The sequence below is a fragment of the Myotis myotis genome, unplaced genomic scaffold, assembly GCF_014108235.1.
Source record: "Myotis myotis isolate mMyoMyo1 unplaced genomic scaffold, mMyoMyo1.p scaffold_m19_p_1, whole genome shotgun sequence".
Taxonomy (NCBI): domain Eukaryota; kingdom Metazoa; phylum Chordata; class Mammalia; order Chiroptera; family Vespertilionidae; genus Myotis; species Myotis myotis.
Window position 1 is genome coordinate 69409222 of NW_023416313.1, and position 23973 is coordinate 69433194.

At 41.6% G+C, this 23973-nt stretch overlaps 1 pseudogene; it reads right to left on the minus strand.

Moving 5' to 3' along the window:
- Positions 1–21634: 21634 nt before the first annotated feature.
- Positions 21635–23600, minus strand: LOC118655886 (annotated as a pseudogene).
- Between the last annotated feature and the right edge of the window lie 373 nt (positions 23601–23973).

Below are 23973 nucleotides of genomic sequence, written 5' to 3' on the forward strand. Positions count from 1 at the left end.
CCCACCCTGAAGGGTGTGTGACCAGCTGCAAACAGCCATCATCCCCTCATCCAGGCTGGCCAGGCACCCCAGTGGGGACCCCCACCCTGATCCAGGATACCCTTCAGGGCAAACCAGCCAGCCCCCACCCGTGCACCAGGCCTCTATTCTATATAGTAAAAGGGTAATATGCCTCCCAGCCCTGGGATCAGCCGAGCCGCGAGGCCTCCCGGCACTGGGATCAGCGGAGCAGCAAGGCCTCCCAGCACCGGGATCAGCGTGACAGTGGGCAGCACCCAAACCCCTTGATCGCCCTGCGGCTCTGTGTGTGACAGGGGGTGGGGCCACACCCTCCCTATCGGCCCTGCTCTGTTCATGACAGGGGAAGGCGCCCCAACCCCCCCCCCCCACACACACACACACAGGCCCTGCTCTGTGTGTGACAGGGTAGAGCCATAACCTCCCCATCGGCCCTGCCCTGAGTGTGACAGGGTGCGGCACCCCAACCCCCTGATCCGCCCTGCTCTGTGTATGACAGGGGGTGTTGCCCCAACTCCCCTATTGGCCCTACTCTGTGAGTGACAGGGGGGAGCTCCCCAACCCCCTGATCGGCCCTGCTCTGTGCGTGACAGGGTACAGAGCCCCAACCCCCCTGATGGGCCCTGCTCTGTGCGTGACAGGGGGTGGTGCTGCAACCTCCCCATCGACCCTGCCTTGAATGTGACAGGGGGCGGTGCCCCAACCTCCCAATCAGCCCTACCCTGAGCGTGACTGAGGGTGGCATCGCAACCTCCAGATCCACCCTGCTCTGTGCATGACAGGGGCGGCACCCCAACTCCCCAGTTGGCCCTGCTCTGAGCCCAACCAGGGGCTGCACCTAGGGATTGGGCCTGCCCTCTGCCACCTGGGAGCAGGCCTAAGCCAGCAGGGCGTTATCTCCCGAGGGGTCCCAGACTGCGAGAGGGCACAGGCCAGGCTGAGGGACCCCCCCTTCCCCCTGAGTGCACAAATTTTTGTGCACTGGGCCTCTAGTATGTATATATATATATATATATATATATATATATATATATATATATATATAGTTTCTCTTTAAAAAAACAGATAAATTAAAAATCCCATGTTCTTTACGTCAGAGTTCTTAGTTGGAAGCAACAGAACTATGGATGATTTACACACAAATGGAGTGACTCTAGAATCTTTGGTAGGCAGGCAACCAGGCTCTTGATCTCTGAATTGTGGTTAGAGTCACATTACACAATCATGAATCCATCAAGTTGTTGAGCGCTATCCATGTGGCTTGATCACTACTGATAGACGCTGAGCGCTGTTGGAGCACAGCTCCTCCTGTTACCCCAGAAACTGGATGTGACTACTATTGGCTCAGCTCACGTGGATTTGGAGAAATCCCTGCTTCTTTGGACCCATAACATCTGCTTTGGTCAGTTTAGGTATGTCTGGTCTGTTGGGTCAGGGGTTTATGCTCTCACTGGGAGAAAGTTCTGGAAACCAGAACCAGGCATTTTCACCTTCTGCCTCACAAGATGAGGAGGCTCTATAATTGGAAGGGTGTTTTGGCTCTATAATTGGAAGGGTGGCCAAAAATATTGACAGTTGTCATCAGTAGTTCTCAACTGATTTTCTTCTTCTCTTGGCAGAGGTCTTTGTAAGACTGGTACTTGAGAATCAAGACTGATAAACACTCTGTTCTCTTGGCCTGAAATACTAAGGGCTAAGGAGGAAAATAATTGGCCCTCTAGTCACATAAGCTGATCAGAGGTTTGGGTGGGACAGGACATAAAAGGGTGCACTTGGACAATTAGCCCCCAAAGCTAAAATTTATTCCTGGAAGTTCCCATTTTTAATCCATTAATCAAACTTTTAAATTATACCATCTCTTTTCACTAGCTTACTTTTAATAAAAAATTATTTAACACACTAATATTTTCTGAATGAAAATCAGTTTATTGTTTTTATATTTTCTAGCATTACAACAGTTAAGTTAGGGCTAGCCACAGATATACACATGGCCTAAAGAAAAGTTAATAGAACCCCTTTCCCTCAGGCTAATTGTATCAGTTTGTTAGAGCTGCTGTAACGAAGTACCACAGTGTGGGTGGCTTAAGCAATACCGAAATGTAATTCTCATAGCTTAGGAGATGAGAAGGCCAAGATCAAGGCTTCAGCAAGGTTGGTTCTTTCTCAAGTCAGCAAAGGAAGGATCCATTCCACGCTTCTCTCCTTGGCTTATAGATGGTTATCTTCTCCCTGTGTCTACATATCGTCTTCCCTTGTATGTGTCTGTGCCCGAGTTTATCACTTTTATAAGGACAGCACCAGTTGTATTGAATCAGGGCCCATACAAATGATCTAATTGTAACTTGCTTATCTTGGTAAAGACCCTGTTTCCAAATAAGGTCTCATTCTGAGCTACTATGGGTGAGGACCTCAAAACATGAATGTTGAGGAAGACACATCAAGGCCAATCTGGTTGCTAATCTTAATAAAATGTCTGTCTAGGAGAGGAGGAAAGGAGACTATAAAGGACTGTCTTGGCTTCTAATTTGGGAAGAAAGCAGTCTGAGGTAATGGCATTTCTAAATATGGGCAAGCCCAAGAAGACCTCTCTATACACAAACCATGGTTGCAATATTTTAAAAGAATAACCTCCAGACATAATCTAGGTAATTAAATACCAGCAGAATTTGGTAGTTTTTGTCCTGTATGCAGCACCAAAAAACTATCTACCTATCTATCTATCTATCTATCTATCTATCTATCTATCTATCTATCTATCATCTATCTATCTATCTATCTATCTATCTATCTATCTATCTATCTATCTATCTTTTGGAAATTTAAAAAGGCACAACTTCTCTAATTCTCTCTAGGTGCTAAAACTTATTCTGAAAACAATTTGACAATATTGCAGTAAAACTGAATCCTACTAATTTAACTGACTCTTTGATTATGGGAAATCATATACAAAACCTCAAAACTCGTATTTTCACATGGATCCATACAATCAAATGAAATCATAGTTTTGAACACCTGTACATAAAGCAAAATGCAGTAAAGAAATGGATGAGAGTCAGAAAATTTTTATGGAAACTTCTATAATGTATCTGCATAATCTGTCTCACAGGAGTAAAAAAATCACAAAAACAAAAGAGAATAAACACACAAATAAAGATACAGTATAGACTACCATAGGAAGCTGTACAAGTCTGAGTTCATACCAAATTATGAACAATGAGTCTTGCTTTTGCTTTTACATTATTGAGACATATAGCAAATTCTCTGTTGGCCTCAAGGACCTCAGAATTAAAATGGAGATGGCAGCTATGTTGGAAGGGGTTGTAATATAAGAAAATACTGTTAAATTTTATTAGATAGCTTTATTAAAATTACAGCTTTTGAATTTTAAAGACAGACTGAAGTCTGAGACAGTAAACGCTTCCCTCAGAATCTGCTTGGCACTTAGTCTAAGTCTTCTTAGGTTCCGGCCACATTTCAGCTTGCGTGTTGGCAAATTACAGGTATCATCCACAGCTTTGGCAAATTGTACATATTTGCTACCGTACTCTGCACTAAGTTTAAGGGAAGAATGTATTCTATTCACGTCCATTTAATTTGGGAGCTTCCTCCTCTGCACCTTGATGAATAACCATTGTTCTTCGCACATTTGAATGTGAATGAGCAAAGCAACCACATGATGGCAGCATGTTAAAAGAATAAAGAATTGTTCACATGCAGCCATTCTTTTAATTTTTAAAAATCTATATGAACAAAAAGGGAAACTGCAGATCTACCTACCTAGAGAACCCCTTTTCTAGTTGATTCTCACAGACGCAGGAGTGAAAGGTAAGTGACGGGGTTGAGATCTCAAAAACAAGAAGGAGTGAGAGGAGAGAGAGCCGAGCTCTGGGATTGTAAGTGGGACCAGACCATCAGGTTGTGACTCATCCTTCAAGCTGAATGCCTTCTGTTAACAAGTGAGTCAATTATTTGGCGAACTGTTCAAAGGAAAATGATAACTTAGGATGTGACTACTTTTAATGTCTAGTCGCTATACAAGATGTTTTTGGGTATTCTGCTGATTGAATTTTAAAACCCTGTCAGTTATATGTACGTATGTGTTATGCATTTTTTAACAAATCACCAAAACATTGCAATGATGAAGGTGAACAACCTCCCTGCCTTGTCATCTGTGACTAAGGAGTTTTATTTCATTTGCATACAAATTGATCAACATTTTTTGAAAACCTCCAACTGCACAGTAATTGCTTTGGTAGGAAAGGGAGAGAAAGAGAGAGGTTCTTCTGCTGGAAGAAATCTAAGTGTGACTAATTCAGGGCCCCGGATTTCTTGCCTCTGTTTTCTTCTACATTTGGCTTCTTTTTCACCTAGTCTTTCTTTTGTGATGGTGAACATGACTCTAGGGCAGCGGTTCTCAGCCTGTCACAGGGGTCTCCTAAAACCATTGGAAAACACATATATAATTACACATTGTTTTTGTGATTAATCACTATGCTTAAATTATGTTCATTTGTAACAATGAAATTGGGGGTCACTACAACATGAGGAACTGTATTAAAGGGTCGTGGCATTAGGAAGGTTGAGAACCACTGCTCTAGGGTATATTTAACAGAAGGCTTTGCTACTTCAGGAAGAAGAGACTTCTCTTTCCCAATGGTTTCAGCAAAACTTCTGGGGCTGGCTCCCATTGGCCGATCTTGGATCACTTACAAATTCCTGAACTGATCACAGTGACAAGGAGGAATGAAGCACCCAGATTTGTTAGGCCAGTCACAGGCAGGTGGCTGGACCCAAACTCAAGCCACTTTCCTCCCCACCAGCAACGTGGACTGAACATGCAAGAACAGAGATTTCCCAAAGGAAAATCAGGATTCTGTTACCAAACTAAAGGGGGAAGGAATATTAGGCAAGCTAAAACAATAGCTGTTCAATTTAAAAGATGCAGTCCCTGCCCTCAGGGACTTTATAAAAGTGAGAAGAATTATAGGCTGAAGAAATATAATCATCAACATTATATTTAAAATTGCTTTAGAGCCCTAGCTGGTTTGGCTCATGGTTAGAACATTGGCCTGCGGACTGAAGGGTCTCCTGTTCGATTCCGGTTAAGGGCATATGCCTGGGTTGCGGGCTCAACCCGCAGTAGGGGGTGTGCAGGAGGCAGCCAATCAATTCTTCTCTCTCATCATTGATGTTTCTATCTCTCTCTTCCTCTCCCTTTCTGAAATCAATAAAAATATATTTACAACTTAACAAAAGGAAGATAAACAACCCAATCAACAAATGGGCAACGGACCTAAATAGATACTTTTTGAAAGAAGACAGAAGGAAGGCCAAGAGACATATGAAAACATGCTCAAAGTCACTAACCATCCAAGAGATGCAAATCAAAACGACAATGCGGTATCATCTCACACTTGTCAGACTGGCTATCATCAACAAATCAACAAACGACAAGTGCTGGAGAGGATGTGGAGAAAAAGGAACCCTCGTGCACTGCTGGTGGGAATGCAGACTGGTGCAGCCACTATGGAAGACAGTATGGAGTTTCCTCAAAAAACAAAAAATGGAACTCCCATTTGACCCAGTGATCCCACTTCTAGGAATATATCCCAAGAAACTAGAAACACCAATCAGAAAGGATATATGCACCCCTATGTTCATAGCAGCACAATTCACCAGAGCAAAGATATGGAAACAGCTTAACTGCCCATCAGCAGATGAGTGGATTAAAAAACTGTGGTACATCTACACAGTGGAATGCTACACTGTGGTAAAAAAAAAGAAGGAATTCTTACCATTTGCAACAGCATGGATGGACCTGGAGAGCATTATGCTAATGAAATAAGCCAGTCAGAGAAAGATAAATACCACATGATCTCACTCATTTATGGAATATAATGAACAACATAAACTGATGAACAAAAACAGATCCAGAGACAGAGAAGCATCGATCAGACCATCAAACCTCAGAGGGAAGGTAGGGGAGGGTGGAGGTAAGGGGGAGAAATTAGCTAAAGGATTTGTATGCATGCATTTAAGCCTAATCAATGGACACAGACAACAGGGGGGTGAGGGCATGAGAGGGGGGATGGGGGGGGGTGATGGGGAGATAAGGACACATATGTAATACCTTAATCAATAAAGAAATTAAAAAAAATAATAAATAAATAAATAAAATTGCTTTAGAGTTTTTGAAATACTTCATGTGATCCTTATAAGAACAGTTTAGGTCAGTCTTATTTTGTAGTTAGTGACAAAGAGAAGCATAGACATTAATTTTCTTAACTGCTGCTTATTATGCTCAACATAGAACTTACATCAAAGTTGAAACTCATATATATATTTTCCAAATGACAGTTCTATCTGTATGCAACAGTGCGGAGTGCCTATGAGTATGTATTTGTGAGGAAAAAAGTGTTTATATTATACTGTTATTGGAAAGGGGAAGTGGCCCTGAGTGGGTCTGCCTAGGGCTGGCCGGCAGTGTGGGCTCTTGACTTCCTGCAGGAAAGATTTCACAGCATGGGTCCAGGTGGCGATGAGGGAGCGTTTATGAAAGCTGGGGACAGTGCAACAAGGAAGGGCTGGTACTGAAGAAGCAGCAGGAGAGCCTAGGCTGGGCTGCCTTAGCCCTCTGAGAAGTCAGGGAAAAGGGGGCCTGGGAACAGGTTCAGGGGAATAGCTTTCAATGAGCTGCCACTGCCCATTGTTCCCCAGGTTGCAAGCCTCATGGGGTCCCTTCAACTTTAGGAGATGCATGCCTTTTGTGGGGAAAAAGGGAGGGATGAAGAGGAGACAGGGACTGGCAGGGGCTGCTCCCCAAAGGCACAGAACATGCTGGGTCCTTTGTCTGGAGGCTTTGTCTCTTTCTCACAGGAGGGAATCTTAGGGGAGGCGTCAGGGGAGGTTTTCAGCAGAATATTCATCAGTTTTGGGGTTTTTTTTTTAGGAGTGCCCCTCCAGGGCCGTGGTCTCCACTGATTGGTCAGTGTCAGGACAAGGATCCTGTTTGTTATAGATTCCGGGGCTTCATTCTTCAGACTTCTTGGATCAGGGGGTGGGATCCTTGGAATTAGCATTTTTAAACAAGAGGCTCACATGACTTATGCACCATGATGCCTAAAAAATCTCTGGCTTAACATATTTAACGGCATGTAGTCTTAGAGAGCATAGATTTATAGAAAAGAAATCAGAAATCCACACGATCTCTCAGTCCCTCCTGCAGGTTTTGCCTCTTAACCCTGGTCATCCTTCCTTTTGGTTCTTTTCCTCTCCCTCTAAGGTAAAATACTCATAAATTAGATAGATTAAGAATTATACTATCATTATATCTAATTTGTGACATTCCAAATGAACTAATAAATGTTAGTTTTTATAGTTAATACCTTAAAATAAAAATTTAGAATTAGGAAGGAGCTTAGCTGACTGGCTCTTATACCTAGATTTATTTTTAAAAAAACAAACACCCCACAATTTCCAGAAAAGTAAAGTGACTTGCTTATCTAGGCGATTAGTATGGATGGCCATTTTGAAACTACTCAATTTTAAATGACCATTTCATTGGGAGAAATGGTCATAAAAGTCAGTTAACATTTAAAAAGAAAACCCAACTTTAGTTACATTTAATCGTACCTGCACTGGTGTGTAGAATTCAATTCCAGAATCCTGAGCCATATTTTATGACTTGTCTTTATTAATACTTAGTGGACACTCGCTATGTCTGCATGTCTGGGAGTAAGTGCTGGTATGTCCTTCTTATAAATGAGGAACCTGGGACATACACAGATTAGGTAACTCACCCTAGACCAATGTTTCTCAAACTTTTCTATGAAAAGAATCACCTGGGAGTTTTGTTAGTAAGTAAATTCTGATTCATAGGTCTGGGGCGGGACTTGAGATTCTGCATTTTTAACCAGCTCTCAGGTATACGCCAACACGGTGGGTTTACTGATCATACTGAGTAGCAAGGTCTTACATCACGACATAGTACCTGGCAGACGGTCTTAACCCTGACGGTCTGACACCAAAGGCCAGGCACTGAACCCCTACGCAGAGTATGTGTTGACCTCTCTCTTCATTACATTATGGTTTACAGATAGAGGAGTGAGGCCAGTTCTTGCTGCTTGTACATCTGTGATGTAACTTTACCCTTGAGGATATTCAGAGAAACAAAATACAACTGAATATCTGCCTTTTCTGGGGCCACTGTTCCCCGGAGGAAACATATAGGGGGCAGTGGCAGCTGCCACCTCGCCTTTGCTTTTGAGTCACAGGGTTTCTCTTGCTCAGTGAATGGAGTTGTCCATCACTATCTTATTCCTCTATGCCCAAATATGCATCACACATACGTGCGCGCACACACACACACACACACACACACGTGTGTGTATATATATAAACATATATATAGCATACACACATATAAACATACATATGTTGTCAAATGACAAAACTAAATAATTTAGAAATAGGTTTCATGTCCTTTACTCAAGGGAAAGTAATCAATGGATTGTGGAGCCTCACCAGCAGTGCAGCCCTGTTCCGGAGAGATTTGGGGAAGGAATGTTTTATAGAGCCTTAGAAGAGGCACTAAGGGAACAGCACGATTGGCGAGGAGGCCAGGGATTGCCTTGTAAGGCTAGCAGGTCCAGTTTTCTAGGGCAGCGGTTGCGGTGGTCTGTGGGCCACTGGTGGGCCGTGAGGTCCGAAGGTTGGCGACCGCTGTTCTAGGGGAAGGTCAGCTGGCTGAACTGAGGGGGAGGATTGTGATTGGTGTAGGTTGGATTTCCTGTAAGTGCAGGCTGATGGAGTTTAGATTTACCTGGTATGACTTGGCCAGGCCATTGGGATGGCCTTCTTTTTGTGGGTCCCAATATATGAGTTAACTTTATCAATATAATCTATGTATTACACTTGCTTCATATTTTTTAGCTTATTTTACTTTGCTTCCAATTTTCTTTGGTGTTCATAGTTCCATTTTCTTCTGATTTGTCTTTTTATCTTCCTACTAGAGGCCCGGTGCATGAATTCGTGCACAGGTGGCGTCCCTCCGTGTGGCCTGCGGGGATTGGGCTGAAAACAGCAGTCCAAAGCCACCTGCTGCTCCTGCCTGCCACTCCCGCTCATCCCAGCCCCCCTGTGCCTGCCTCGGGCTTTCGCCCAGTCAGTCCTGATCAGGAGAGACTTGCGCCGCCACAGCAGCACTCGCCAGCCATGAGCCCTGTGTCTGGCACCCGTCCTGAGGTGGATAGGTGGGGGCCAGGACTTGATCGGTCTTCCAGGCAGGCCGTGGGACACCCTTGCTGGCCCGGGATCCGGATCCATACTACTGATGTTCACACCTGTTGTCAGGAGCCACCTGGTGGCTGCTTTTTTTTCTTTATTGATTAAGGTATTACATATGTGTCCTTATCCCCTCATTGCCCCCCGACCCCACTCCCATTCATGCCCTCAACCCCCTGGTGTTTGTGTCCATTGGTTAGGCTTATATGCATGCATACAAGTCCTTTGGTTAATCTCTCCCCCTTGCCCCCACCCTCCCCTCCTTCCCTCTGAGGTTTGAGTATCTGATCAATGCTTCTCTGTCTCTGGATCTGTTTTTATTCATCAGTTTATGTTGTTCATGGCAGCGGCTTTTATATCGTTTCTTCCTTGCAGAGCGTCTATGGAGGGGAAGCGGCCATGGTGCCTGGCCCATTCTCTGGAGATTAGACCTGCAGGACTACTGGGGGAGTGAGTGGCTGCCACCAGGACGGATAGGTCAAGTGAGCAGCACTCCTGCTGTGGGAGCCCACTGACCACTAGGGGGCAGCTCCTGCGTTGAGCGTCTACCCCCTGGTGGTCAGTGCAAGTCATAGCGACCAGTCTTTCGGTCACTTAGGCTTTTGTATATATAGATACTCTTTTTTTGGCCCCCAAACAATTCATTTTCATGGAGGTACTGCCATTTTTACAGTTACTAAAAACAAAGGAGATTCAAATTAGCCACTTTTCACGTCCTCATATTACTTTGGTAAAAGCAGCTTGGAGTCAAGGACTTACTTTTCATTTTTCTTCAGGTGGAGGTAGTTTGACTGACTGGTTTGTTCAAAAAGAGAGACAAGGGGAAATAAATCTTGGTGTTCAACATAAAAAACAAAAACAAAACAAAACAAAAAAAACTAATGACAAAGCTATTTTTAGGGAAAGGGGCCTTTTGTCTTTCCTCTGTTATTCTTGTGTCAGTTTGATATCTCTGCTCTCTGGTTCTTATCTTTAAAAGGCAGCTGCTTTACCTCAGGCATAAATCAGAAGAGCAAAACCAGCTGCCCATTGAGGAGGGGAGGTGGGGAGGGCGAGGGGTAGGGGGGCTGGGTGGGACGAAAGGAAAGGGAAATGGAGAGAAGGAGAAAGGAAGAATAAAAGACCCTAGAGAATCCCTGCTAGGCCAAACACAACAAACAAAAGTCCTCAGCTAGTCCAGTGAGCACTGGCAGAGCAAAGAAGCCAACTAGGGAAGAGAAAGATGAAACCCTTCATGGCTCAAAAGCAGAAAAGAAGATCCCAGGCAAGTGACATAAGTGCCGTGGGAGCGAGTCTGCCCTGGAAGTAGAAGGCGCATGCTCCGGATTCATGCAATACATGGGAGGTAAGTGCTCAACCCAGGACACGAGACAGAACTGAGAGGAAAAACACTAATATTGTGGGTCATAATTACTTAAAATAGGAACCACACTGTTTTTCCACAGTGCTCCATATTTAAGAGTTTATGTAAAAATATTTCAGTTTTTGTAGATAGTTACTCAAGATTATACACATGAAAAAAATTCTCAACATTTATATGTTTACACAAAGTTGGACTTCCTGAATTTACCACTTCATTTATTTACAAACAACTCGCAAAACAAAAAATTCACTAAAATTTAGTCAAAATAATTTTGATACCTGATAGCCAGCTTACATTTTTTTTATTTTTTAAAGCCAGCTGCTAGGAATCACGTAAACAGTCTAATTTATACAAACTTAGCTGGAAAAATAGAGAGCAAGTATCAATTTCAGTTGTTTCTATTTTTGAAAATTAGTTTGTTTGGTATTAAAAATTTAGAACTTTAAAAGTTTGAAATTCTGTGTGAGAAGAATAAAATCCTACAATCAGACTTGCTTGGTAGTGTTCTCGGCTCACTCACATTTTACATTTTAACATACTCCGACCCTAATGCGTTAGAGAGTGAATTATTTAAATACAGGTAAATAAAGGGGATGAGGCCGCAGAGGTGCTGGGCTGTGAGCAGTTTTATGATGACCAAGTGAAGAAAATATAAACATATTTTTAATCAATAGATTAAAAAGTGCAAATTAACTGTTATTTTAGACATTATTGCAGCTACACCTACAACTTTAGGCTCTTTAAGGATGAAAAAGTGGATGAAAAAGGGGCCACATATAAACCTGACAAGCTCAGGGGAGGCCTTCGTGCCTTACAAACTCAGAGACTTAATAGGATGGTCTGAAATTAAAACTTCCTAACTAAAAGCAGGTCATAGCAAGTAGTCATGTCCTAGGCTAGTATCTTTCCTGACAAAGGCCAGTCTTTACCTTACTGAGCCTGTCTATTGTCTTTTTGCATCTGGGATAGTATACCTTCAGAATATCAGAGTAATACCCCACCTCACCCTTCAGGGCACAAGCACACATCAGAGCACAGACCACAAATCCCCTCGCTGTTATTGTTATTGTATTAATTGTTGACTGTTAACTATCCTGTACCCACACAAATGTAAAAGAAGTATGCGTCTATTTACCCCCAGTTTTGCTTTCTCCCATCTTCCTAATCTATCACCAATGAATTTCAAGTAACCCGCTTACGTAATGCCCTTTGAATCTGATGTATAAAGTAAGTGGTAAAACTGCTATTTTGGGCAGCATTTTCTCAATCTGTTGAGATTTTAATTCTAGGCAATTGTCATCTGTCTGGTTCATACAAACTCATAAAAATTCTCTACAGGTTTGAACATTTCTTACGCTGACACTCTCTATAGCTCCATTTAAATATTACCACTCTGGTGGGTTGGGGGGGAGTAATGGGGGGATAAGGACACATATGTAATACCTTAATCAATAAAGAAATAAAAAAATAAGGAAACTTTGTGTAATAATAATGTGTTTTCAAATGCTGAATCTTTAATAAAAAACAATATGCAATTAAAACTAAATAAATATTACCATTCTGTTTTCTACATTTCTTTTCTCTTACTTGATGGCTAATGGACATGGCACACTTGATATTCCCCAAAGAAATGAAACTAGATGGACTTTCAGGGAACCTAATAATTCAGCTTCCAGCTGTGAACACACACACACACACACACACACACACACACACACACACCAGAAACCAAAGGAAGGAGGGTAGAAGCTATGATGTACTCAAAAGAAAAGCCATGGAATATATTAATGTAGAACCTAAGTTTTACAGAATATTCTTGAACAGAAAGTATTGTGATTGCTGGTCTAATGGGCAACACTGATGTCTGAGCAAGAGCAATTAAGAGTACAAGACTATAGATATACACTCACGCACAGTGTTTTTAAAAGTTAGTTTTTTTAAAAATGGTAATTTATGCATATGGTGTAAAATTCAAGAGTTGTGTAGTAAGAAGAAAGACCCCTAACCTCCTATTACTAGGCCCAAACCTTATCATTCTTAACCTCCACCCACCCAATCCCCCTTAGAGGCAACCATGATTATCAATATCTTGTATATTCCAGAGGTATTATATGGAAGATTTTAAAACTTCTCTTCTGTCCCCATGTTGAAACTTAAGATATTCAATTTTTCATGACTTAAAACAACAAAATGGCACTGTCGTCTTTGATTCCCATGTGGAAAAGGCTTCCATTTACAAGTCCAGGTAACTGAAAACTTGCTGGATGTACCCAGGACGGTCCTGATTCTCTCTCCTAGCAGAGAGTTCTTTCCTATGGCAACTAGATAAATAGCTGACTCCTAGGGATCAGTCCTCCCTTAATGGGCTCTATTTCATTAGTTCACTGCCCAGTAATTACAGCTGAATCCAAATAAAAATGTAAAATGAATGTGACTCCCTCTTATAAGTTGAGTGATATGGGTGGCCCTGGCTTGTGAAAGGAAACAGATTGCTCTTTGTTTTTTGTTGTTATGTCCAAGGTTTCCTATTTGCTTTGGCTGAATTATCACCAGCCACATGAAAACACATTGATAACAAAGGACAGGCGGAGGCTACACATTCTCCCACCCCCACACAGAGTGCTGATACATTTATAAGACTACCTTGTCTCTATAAAATGCCAGTCATTAATAATTCAGCAATAGATCTTTGAGTTCTAAGCACCTTAAAATCGATAATGTCTCCAAAATATCTGTAGTTTGCAACCATTTAAAATTTACCAGAGTGGTACAGCAGAAAGTCCTCAGCAATGTATCTATGGCTCTTATGATGCCAAAGTTCTGCTTGGCATCTACAGCAGAGTTAAGTAAATGCCAGCACCCTGTTAGTTCTCAATGCTTTACCTGGGAGATTGAATTGGAACAATTGTGACAAACACGCCATGATGACAATGAATGATGGACATTTTCATTTTCTGCTCACATCTGAATTGGTGCATGTGGCCGACCAGGAGGAGGACTGCTGGGGGCAAGTAGGAGTCTGCAGCTAGCTGAACCATTTAATTTTGGCAGAACAGTTATACCGTGATGGTATTCAAGATGATATTCAGTGTAGCTCAGTAGTTGAGCATCAACCTATGAACCAGGAGGTTGTGGTTCGATTCCCAGTCATGGCACATGCCTGGGTTGTAGGCTCGATACCTGGTGTGGAACGTGTCGGAGGCAGCCGATCAATGATTCTCTCTCATTATGGATGTTTCTATCTCTCTCTCCCTCTCCCTTCCTCTCTGAAATCAATAAAAATATATTAGGGAAAAAAAAGATGGGAATGCCACATCTCACAATGTATTCTAATAGTATTGCTCACTATGAAGTATTATGCCTTTAGTCCAGGGTAGGGCAAACATAGGTTTACAGTTGTGAGACCATGAAACAGAGTTTATTCTTGCATTATTTATTAATTACTGTACTATTTCTCTTATGAACAACTGCAAACCTACTTTTGCCCCACCCTGTATGTGCCAGCAGGAAATTTAAACCTGTTTTATACTTACTTTCTTAGGTCGACCATCCAAGATATAATTATTTGTTATTACCCATAAATTAAATTTGAATTTCTGAAGATAAAGCAGTTGTATTTCTTCTACTTTTTAAACCAATATTTTATTTCAAAACTATGCAGATCCATGGTTTAAGAAGCCATGTATTTCACAAGGATTGTAATTTACAAAGAACAACCTTCTCCTGCTTCCTTCCCCTGATTATTACTCTTCAGAAAAAACACTTTCAACTTCTTTTCTTGGTGTTTCCTGCTATATTTGGAAATAACATTGATTTAATGCAATTTTGTTCAATTTATATTCTAGCGGTCAATTCCCTATTTCTAAACCCTGCCCTCTTGCTCCTCAAATGACACGAAGTGACCCTCTCCTCTTCTGGTATAGCTTCAGCTTCAGTTTTTGATAAATCAATATGCAATTTTCATTATTATGATTCATGCTCCTTGGTGCATGACTTTTCTCTTTCTCCTGGCCTGGAGGTCTGAGTGGGTAGGCAGGCTTTAGGCAGATGTGACGAACATTTAGAAGACAGGTGGAAAGTGAGGGCAGCTTCACTGTGGCCTATGACCACACACACTTCCTGCTCTGTGGCAGCCCTACGAGCTGTGGGTGAGATTGAGTGAGAGGTGGAGACTGTACCTACTGTGTCTCCTGTCCTGTTTCCCTCCATGAAGCTGAGCAAACATAGTATTAGATTAAAGCATGTTTGTGACTGATTGTCAGCTTGGACTAATAACAACCTCTGCAGCACCGCAAAGCCAAATTACAAACTGTTATCTCAGCTAAGGATGAAGTAGGGATAATCTATAAGTTTTAGAAATTAAGACCACTCAAATTCAACCATTCAAATATTAAAGGACCTACAGTGTATGAAGCAATTAGCTGGATAGTAGGGATACAAAAATAAATTGGAAAAACAAAACATCTTTTCCTTTGTGAAATTTATAAAATGTGGGTATAAGTGTGTGTGCGTGTGTTTTGGGGGGGGGCGGGGTTAGTATCACTGATACTGCAATAGAGGTGAGTATGTGTTAGTCTGAAAGAAAGGAGGGTCATCTAATCCCTGACTTCAGTCTATGGGATGAATAGGAAGGCTCAACGCGGGGCCTGGTAGAAGCTCAAGACTGTTGAATAATTCAGGTGAGAAAGTGGTGGCTGAATTAAGTCTGTGACAGTGGGGAAGGAGAAATGTGAATGTATGAAAGACAACAGGAGCCTAATTAGGACTTGGAATTATTTGGGGGAGTGAGGATGGGTGAGTTGTGGGGGAGAAGACAGGGGGTTTAATTTTGGACAAGTTGAATTTTATTTGCCTGTGGGATATCTAAGAGGGGATTTGAATAGGAGAACAAAAGGGATTATTTGCTCTGGAAATAGATATTTGGGTGTCATTCACACATTGGTGATATCTGAAGCCATATCAATTGAGGTCAAGGAGGAAAGTGCCCAACTGAAGTTAGAGAAGGTTGGACGATGAAACCTTAGGGAACATGGACATGTATGGGGTAGCAAGAAAAGACAATCTCATATATATTAAGAGAAGAGAGGGTTCAAGAAATGAGCAATTGGCATTGGTGACGTTCAGGATAGGCTACCCCAAAATATAGCACCTTGGCATATTGAATATTTTAAGCTAAACGAATTTGAGAAAATGGCAGAAGCATAAAGGTTTCTCTGACCTCCTACCATCCTTCTCCCCTGAAGTTGGTCATAAAACCCTCATGTGAGAGATGCTCTTTCTTTCTTTCTTTTTTTAAAAATATATTTTTATTGATTTCAGAGAGAGGAAGGGAGAGATAGAAACATCAATGATGAGAGAGTATCACTGACCGACTGCCTCCTGCATGCCCCCTACTGGGTATTGAGCATGCAACCCAGGCACCTGCCCTTGACCAGAATCGAACCTGGGATCCTTCAGTCCACAGGCCGACACTCTATTCACTGAGCCAAACCAGTTAGAGCGAGGATAGTCCTGTAGGAAAAGACCATTCTTATCTTCAAAACTGAGGGACACTGCCAAGAATCCGAACAAACAGGCCTTGCTAAGTTTTACCCACTTTACTACCTTATTATATTTCTCCATGACTGTATTCTTCCTCAGACTGAGCATAAAAGTACTCAGCCTTAACCATGTCTTTGGGTCTTTATTTCTTTATGAAGGCAAATAAACTTATATGAAAATTATTCACTTTGCTTACACAAAATCTAAGAGTTCATCTACTTATTTATCTATAACATGAAGCTGAAGGGACAGTGTCTAAGCCCTATTTTGAAGGACAACAGCATTTTATGTCCAGTGCAGGGCTCTTCTCTGTGCCTCAAAGACCAGTTGAAAAAAGAGCATTGCAATTTGTAATTATGTGTGTGAACTGTTCTCTAGGCCAAAGAATGTTGTTGGTCATATCGGTGACAGAACCTTTGGAACAAATCCACTAGGTAGAATCAGATACTATCCTCTCTCCCCTGGAACTTTGAACATTCTGGGTGGTTATGAAAGTGCTTATCATGCTGTTTTGCAATTGGCTTATATCTTTGCTCCACAACTTTGAAATGCTGAAGAGCAAGGTCTAGACCAGTGATGGCGAACCTTTTGAGCTCGGCGTGTCAGCATTTTGAAAAACCCTAACTTAACTCTGGTGCCGTGTCACATATAGAAATTTTTTGATATTTGCAACCATAGTAAAACAAAGACTTATATTTTTGATACTTATTTTATATATTTAAATGCCATTTAACAAAGAAAAATCAACCAAAAAATGAGTTCGCGTGTCACCTCTGACATGCGTGTCATAGATTCGCCATCACTGGTCTAGACTCTATAACCACAGAGCTTGGCACAAATTATGGCCTCAAATTTATAGAATTGACCATAGTTAGTGACTGAAATATTAAGTAATCAGGCATATGTCCTAAACCAGAAATGATTCTAGTTTTCTCATTACAAGGTCCTCTTAAAATGATTCTTTCCCCTTAATGAAGTTCATGTTTTAACAGATTTCTACCAAACAAACTGCAATTTTAAAATAATCTCTAGCTTATCATTATTGTTGATATAAACATAACACCACAGGGATTGAAAAAAATTCCAACCAAGAGTAAAGCAATTTGATGTTTTGATTAGCCTTAGCAATTCTACTGTAGTTAAATATTATTTTCATTCAACTATGTGAAATGCTAAAATAACTTGGGACTTCCTTTTTTCCCCTTATCATTTATGTTTAAGATTTATCCTTGTTGATACAGCTAACTTGGGTCTATTATTCCTTAAAAACATTCATTAGATTGTTGCACTTAAGATGCAGACTTAATGGTTACCTCTGGGAAGAGGGAGGAGAAGAGATGAGGGTAGATATGTTTTTATTTTTATAATGTTTTACTTCTTTTTTTAAAAATCTGGAGCAAATATGGCAAAATATAAACCTACCAAATATGGCTGGTGGGTGAATAGGTATATATCTAATTTACTTTTCTGTATGTTTGAAATATTCATACTTTTAAAAGTGAAACGGTTTCAAATGCCTCTTTTAAACAAGCACCCATATAAAAAGTGGTTAATACATTTACTCATAAAAAACAATATTTTGAGCTCCTCTTATAAGACCCCACCCCAGAGTGGAAACAGACTTGCTTTACTTTAGAAAGGATAACTTTAAAAACATCAGAGTAAATATACAATTCTAATTATTGACAATAAGAGAAGATAGATCACAGAGATATGAAGATTTTAAAAATTGAAATTTTGATGTTTCAAGTTAAGATTTCATTCAAGTCCCTATAACCTAAATTAACACCTTTACTGAGATGACGCAAACGTTTAGGCTAGACATCTGTGAAATGCCTGACATCCATATTCAACAGCACTTCTTTGAGCCTAACATGGTCCAAACCAAAGCCATGGACCCCTGCCCTCTCTCCTTCACAACACACCAAAGCTGGTCATCTCATTTCAGTGACAAGAGTCGCGCAAGTCAGAAACCCAGGGTGACTTCTTGATCACTAAGCCTTATGATGTTACTATTAACTTCAGTCCACATTTTTTTTTTTTACAGGAGTCCTTTAAAGATTGTGTTCACTTTACAAAGATTATTTCAGTTAAACTAGCATTATGTCTGTAAGTACACTTAACCTGGCATGCATAAACAAATAAATGGGTGAGGGTTCCCCACTCAGTCAACACTGTGGAATAATCATACTTTCCATCGTTTATCTCCACTACCCTAAGCAACATACAACCACCTGATATACAGGCTAAGTGAACCCTTGGGTTAAATATCAGTAAAGCTTAAGTTGTTAATATAATATGTTAATAGAAGCTCAAATACTTTTCTTGCTGCCCAATTGAACATCTTGTGTACTCCACTTCAGCTGTAAACTGAAATCGGAGTGATATTTTTGAAATTCAAAATGATCCTTTCCCACCACTCCCCACCTCCCCTTGCTCCCTACACATTAACACTCCAGAGACTCCTGCTGCTCCCAAAATGCAGACCAAAGTCTCTAACTGGCCTTTGATCAAAGCTTTTCTTTTTTCTCAAAGCTTTTCATAATTTGCTCTTTGTCTCTCTTTACAGCCTCATCTTACTGAAACTAACCCTCACTCTTTGATACAAGGAAATGGAGAAACAAACCTCCCTATTATGTTTTCATTCTAGTACTTACCACAGTTGTAATCTTACTTGCATATTTTATTATATATTAAGTGTCTATCTCCCATACCATAAGCTATATATGTTTTTGTTCTCCTTTTTGTTCACTCCTAATATCTAGCATAGTATTGTTCAATATTTTTGTTAAATAAGTGAATGGTACAAAAAAGAAAGTAGATAAATTATTCTCTCAATAAATAAATACTTATATAGAATATTTGCCAATGAACCAAATAAAAGAAGGACATGTGTAAACAAACAAACAAACAAAAGCCCCTTGAAGGGTCATACAACAAAGGGAAAAAAAACCATTTAATTAATATTTAACATTAATATAAAAAAGTAACATTTAAGTGCTTACAAGAAGAAAATAGGGCCTTTTGAAATAGAAAAAGACAATAAAAATGCTCAGAAATTTATTTTGGAGAAAGGCATAGACTTGCTACTTTGAGTTGATGGTATAAAATTATAGATGACAGTGACAAAGCAAAACTATTGAACTTTTATTTTTTTATCGGTATTGCCATTTGGGTATCCTGGTTGTGGAAATGGCCTAGCTGCTTTTTATATGTTAGCATGTGTACATATATATTTTTTGGCTCAAATTAATTATATACATAGGATCAGAAAAAACTTGCAGATGGGTTTAATAAAGCAATCTATATATATAAAAGCCAAGTGGCCAGAATGACCAGACAACCGGAACAACTGGTTGCCCGATTGGCGCCTCCCATACTTCCCGCGGCCCCTTACCCCACTGTCCCCATCCCCTATCGGCCCCCCTCACCCTGATCAGGGGCAAGGCCAGCTGGCCAACCTCCTGTGGCCCCTCACCCCCGCCAGCCGATCGGCCCCCATTGGGGCCGGCCAGCCGGACCCCATCCATGCTTGAATTCATGCACTGGGCCTCTCTCTCTCTCTCTCTCTCTCTCTCTCTCTCTCTCTCTCTCTCTCTCTCTATATATATATATATATATATATATATATATATATATGTATATATATATATATTTATATATATATATAATTTTTTAAATTTATTTCAAGAATTATGATTTTGCTTTTAACATTTAGAACAATTTTTGAACCAGTTTCAAACTTACAGAAATGCTGCCAGAAAAGACAACAACCTTTGAATTCCCAGCTCCTGGATGGGTGATCAGTTAACATTTTATTTCATTTGCTCTCTCTCTCATCTCTCTCAACCCCCCTGACATGATGCCCATCACCCCTAAAATATACTGCATTCCACCCCAAGCTGGAATGTCTGCTACTGTAACAACTGAAAATGCAGCCATCAAACAACATCAGCATTGATAGAACACTACTGTCAAATTCAAAGAGTTTCTTCACATTATCCAATGGTCCTAACAAGTCTCTTTTCCTTTTCAGTCTAGTATCCTGTCCAGGAACTTGCATTGTATTTAGTGGTCATGTCTCTTTCAATCTGGAACACTTTCAATCTTGCACTCTCTCTCTCAAACGCCCGAGTTTTAAAAAATGCATGCCTCTTCTTCTATAGCTTGATCCTAAGCCTGAGTATGTGTGTGACACGTTGATCCGGAATACCTAGATCCAGATTGTGAGGAAATATATTTCTGTTATGTAAGCCACCCAGTTTGTCATACTTTGTTATGGCAGCCCTAGAAAACTAACACAGCTATGATCTCAGCTGTGAGTTCTCACCTTCTTTCACCTTCTGGAGACCCACTGGCTCACCTGAACATTTTAATGGAGTGAGCTGAAAGTGCTGTATGAAGGTCTTCTATTTATGAAGGCAGTTGAAGGTGTTAGAAAAATGGCCAGGACTGTGAGTTTTCCTGATTGTGACAAAGTGAGTCTGGAACCCACCATGTTCTGCCCAAACTGCCAACACATTAATTCTTTTTATTTCTTTTTATGGTGCTAATTTTAAATAGTTTTATTTAAGACATTGCATTTTCCACTTTACAATCCTATCTAATAAAGAGGGAATATGCTAATTGACCCTCATGCCATCATAAAGATGGCAGTGCCCACAGCTAATAAGGAGGGACTATGCTTACTGACTGCCCCACCCTCAAAGATGGCAGCGCCCACAGCAAGAGAGGGTGGCACCCAGTCTCCTCAGCCCTGCTGGGGTGACAGGGTCTGGGGTGGGCTGGCCACTTCCCGTGCCTGCCTCTGGAGATCCCCAGCCACCCAGCCACCCAGGGCCGGCCTGAGGCGTAGGCAAGCCTTGGATGTTGACTGCCCAGCTGTCCAGGTATGCCTGAGGCTCAGATAACCAGAGTGGGCTGAGGCTTGCACTGCTGGCAGTGGCAGCAGCAGAGGTGTGATGGGGCATTGCCTCCTGCCCCTGAGGGCTCCCGGACTGTGAGAGGGGGCAGGCTGGGCTGAGGGACCCCCTGCTCTAGTGCATGAATTTTCATGCACTGGGCCTCTAGTCCTGTATAATAAAAAGCTAATATGCAAATTGTCCCCTTGATGGGAGTTTGACCAGGAGTTCAACTGGGAGTTTGACCAGCGGGCAGGACCGGCTGGCCAACCACCTGAGGCACCTCCCCCCAGCTGGCCTGGCCCAATTGGCCTCAATCGAACCTGATCAGGGTGGGCTGGCCAGACCCCATCTGTGCACAAATTTGTGTACCAGGCCTCTAGTACAGTTATAAAGTGCATTATTTCTTTTCCCTGTGCACAGTCTGTATTCAAGTATCAGGAATGCCCACTTACTATACAGCAGCTCAACTTTTAGAACTGCCATGGAATTTGCTACAAATTTGGGTCCTTCAGTATTCTGCGTGGAACAATGCTAGATCTATGCTCAAAGCTGGCTTAATCAACCTCTTCAATGGTGGGTCCAGAGGAGGTACCACCAAATGCAGGGGCTCTGCCACCAGGGAAGCACCCAGGCATTCCTTCTGGCATGCCTCCTGCACTCTGGTACAGCTTGGTAATGATGGGGTTGCAGACTTTTTCAAACTCTTTCTGCTGATGTTCAAATTCTTCCTTTTCTGCAGTTTGGTTCTTCTCAAGCCAGTTGATGATTTCATTGGTCTTGTCAAGAATCTTCTGTTTGTCATCATTGATCTTGCCTTGGAGTTTTTCATCTTCAACAGTGGCTTTCATGTTGAAAAGATAGGCTTCAAGTGAATTCTTGGAAGACACCTTGTCTTACTGCTTCTCATTTTCCACTTTGTACTTCTCAGCTTTGTGGACCATGCGCTCAATGTCTTCCTAGCTCAGACGACCCTTGTCGTTAGTGATGGTAATCTTGTTCTCTTTTCCTGTACTCTTATCCACAGCAGAGACATTGAGGATGTCATTGACATCAACATCAAACGTGACTTCAATCTGGGGGACACCATGAGGTGCAGGAGGTATGCCTGTGAGTTCAAATTTACCAAGAAGGTTGTTATCCTTGGTCATGACACGCTCACCTTCATAAACCTGGATGAGCACGCCTGGCTGGTTGTCGGAGTAGGTGGTGAAGGTCTGTGTCTGCTTGGTGGGGATGGTGGTGTTGCACTTTATGAAGACCATAATGAAGCTGCCAGCCATCTCAATGCCAAGGGAAAGAGACATGGCATCCAGCAGCAGCAGATCTTGGACATTTTCAGATTTATCTCCAGAGAAAATGGCTGCCTGGACAGCTGCACCATAAGCGACAGCCTCATCAGGGTTGATGCTCTTATTCAGCTTATTTCCACTGAAGAAGTCCTGTAGGAGTTTCTGAATCTTGGGAATGCGGGTAGAGCCATCCACCAGGACAATATCATGGATCTGGGACTTGTCAAGCATGGCATCCCGAAGGGCTTTCTCTATAGGGTCCCAGCTGCCACGGAAAAGGTCAGCATTCAATTCTTCAAATCGGGCACGGGTGATAGAGATATAGAAGTTGATTCCCTCATAGAGTGAATCAATCTCAATACGGGCCTGGGTGCTGGAAGAGAGAGTACGCTTCGCATGTTCACAAGCAGTGTGAAGGCAACAGACAGCCCTCTTCTTCTCACTGATATCCTTCTTATGCTTGCGTTTGAACTCTGCAATGAAATGGTTGACCATTTGGTTGTCAAAGTCTTCTCCACCTAAGTGGGTGCCCGCAGCTGTAGATTTGACCTCAAATATTCCATCTTCAATTGTGAGGATTGACACATCAAAAGTGCCACCTCCCAAGTCAAAGATCAGCACGTTTCTTTCAGCTCCAATCTTTTTGTCTAAACCGTAAGCAATAGCAGCGGCAGTTGGCTCATTGATGATTCTAAGTACATTGAGACCAGCAATAGTTCCAGCATCTCTGGTGGCCTGACGCTGACATTCATTGAAGTAATCATGTACTGTGACAATTGCATTGGTAACAGTCTTCCCAAGGTAGGCTTCTGCGATTTTCTTCATCTTTGTCAAAACCATGGATGACACCTCTTCTGGATAAAAGCTTTTTGTCTCTCCCTTGTATTCTACTTGGATCTTGGGCCTGCAAGCATCATTCACCACCATGAAAGGCCAATGCTTCATGTCAGACTGGATAACAGCATCATCAAACCTACGTCCAATCAAGCGCTTGGCATCAAAGACCGTGTTGGTAGGATTCATTGCTACTTGATTCTTTGCAGCATCACCGATCAATTGCTCAGTACTAGTAAAGGCAACATAACGCTGGGTGGTTTGTTTTTTTTGATCATAGGCAATAATTTCCACTTTTCCATGCTGGAATACACCCACACAAGAGTAGATGGTGCCAAGATCAATGCCAACTGCAGGGCCCTCAGACATGGTTGCTGGTGTGCGCACTCAGCTTGCGCAGATGGAGCAGAACTGGTATCCCCACGTTCAATGAGCAAAAACATTAACTCTTTTCATTTTTTTTCTTTTGTAAAGTTCCAACATCCTGTTGGTTAGCATCTAATCTTAGTTAATTATTCAATACAGTTATCTGCACCACCCCGAAAAGTATATATCAGAATGACTAAAAATAAGTTGAAAGACTAGTCACAATAAATATTATTGTCCCAACAGAGACCAATAAACGACACACCTCATCTTTAAGTCATATGCATTGCATCCTGAAATGCCTTTCTCATAGAATATACTTATTTCTCTCACATCTGACCCATATTTGAAGTAGATCCTCAAAGTTTTCTTCTCA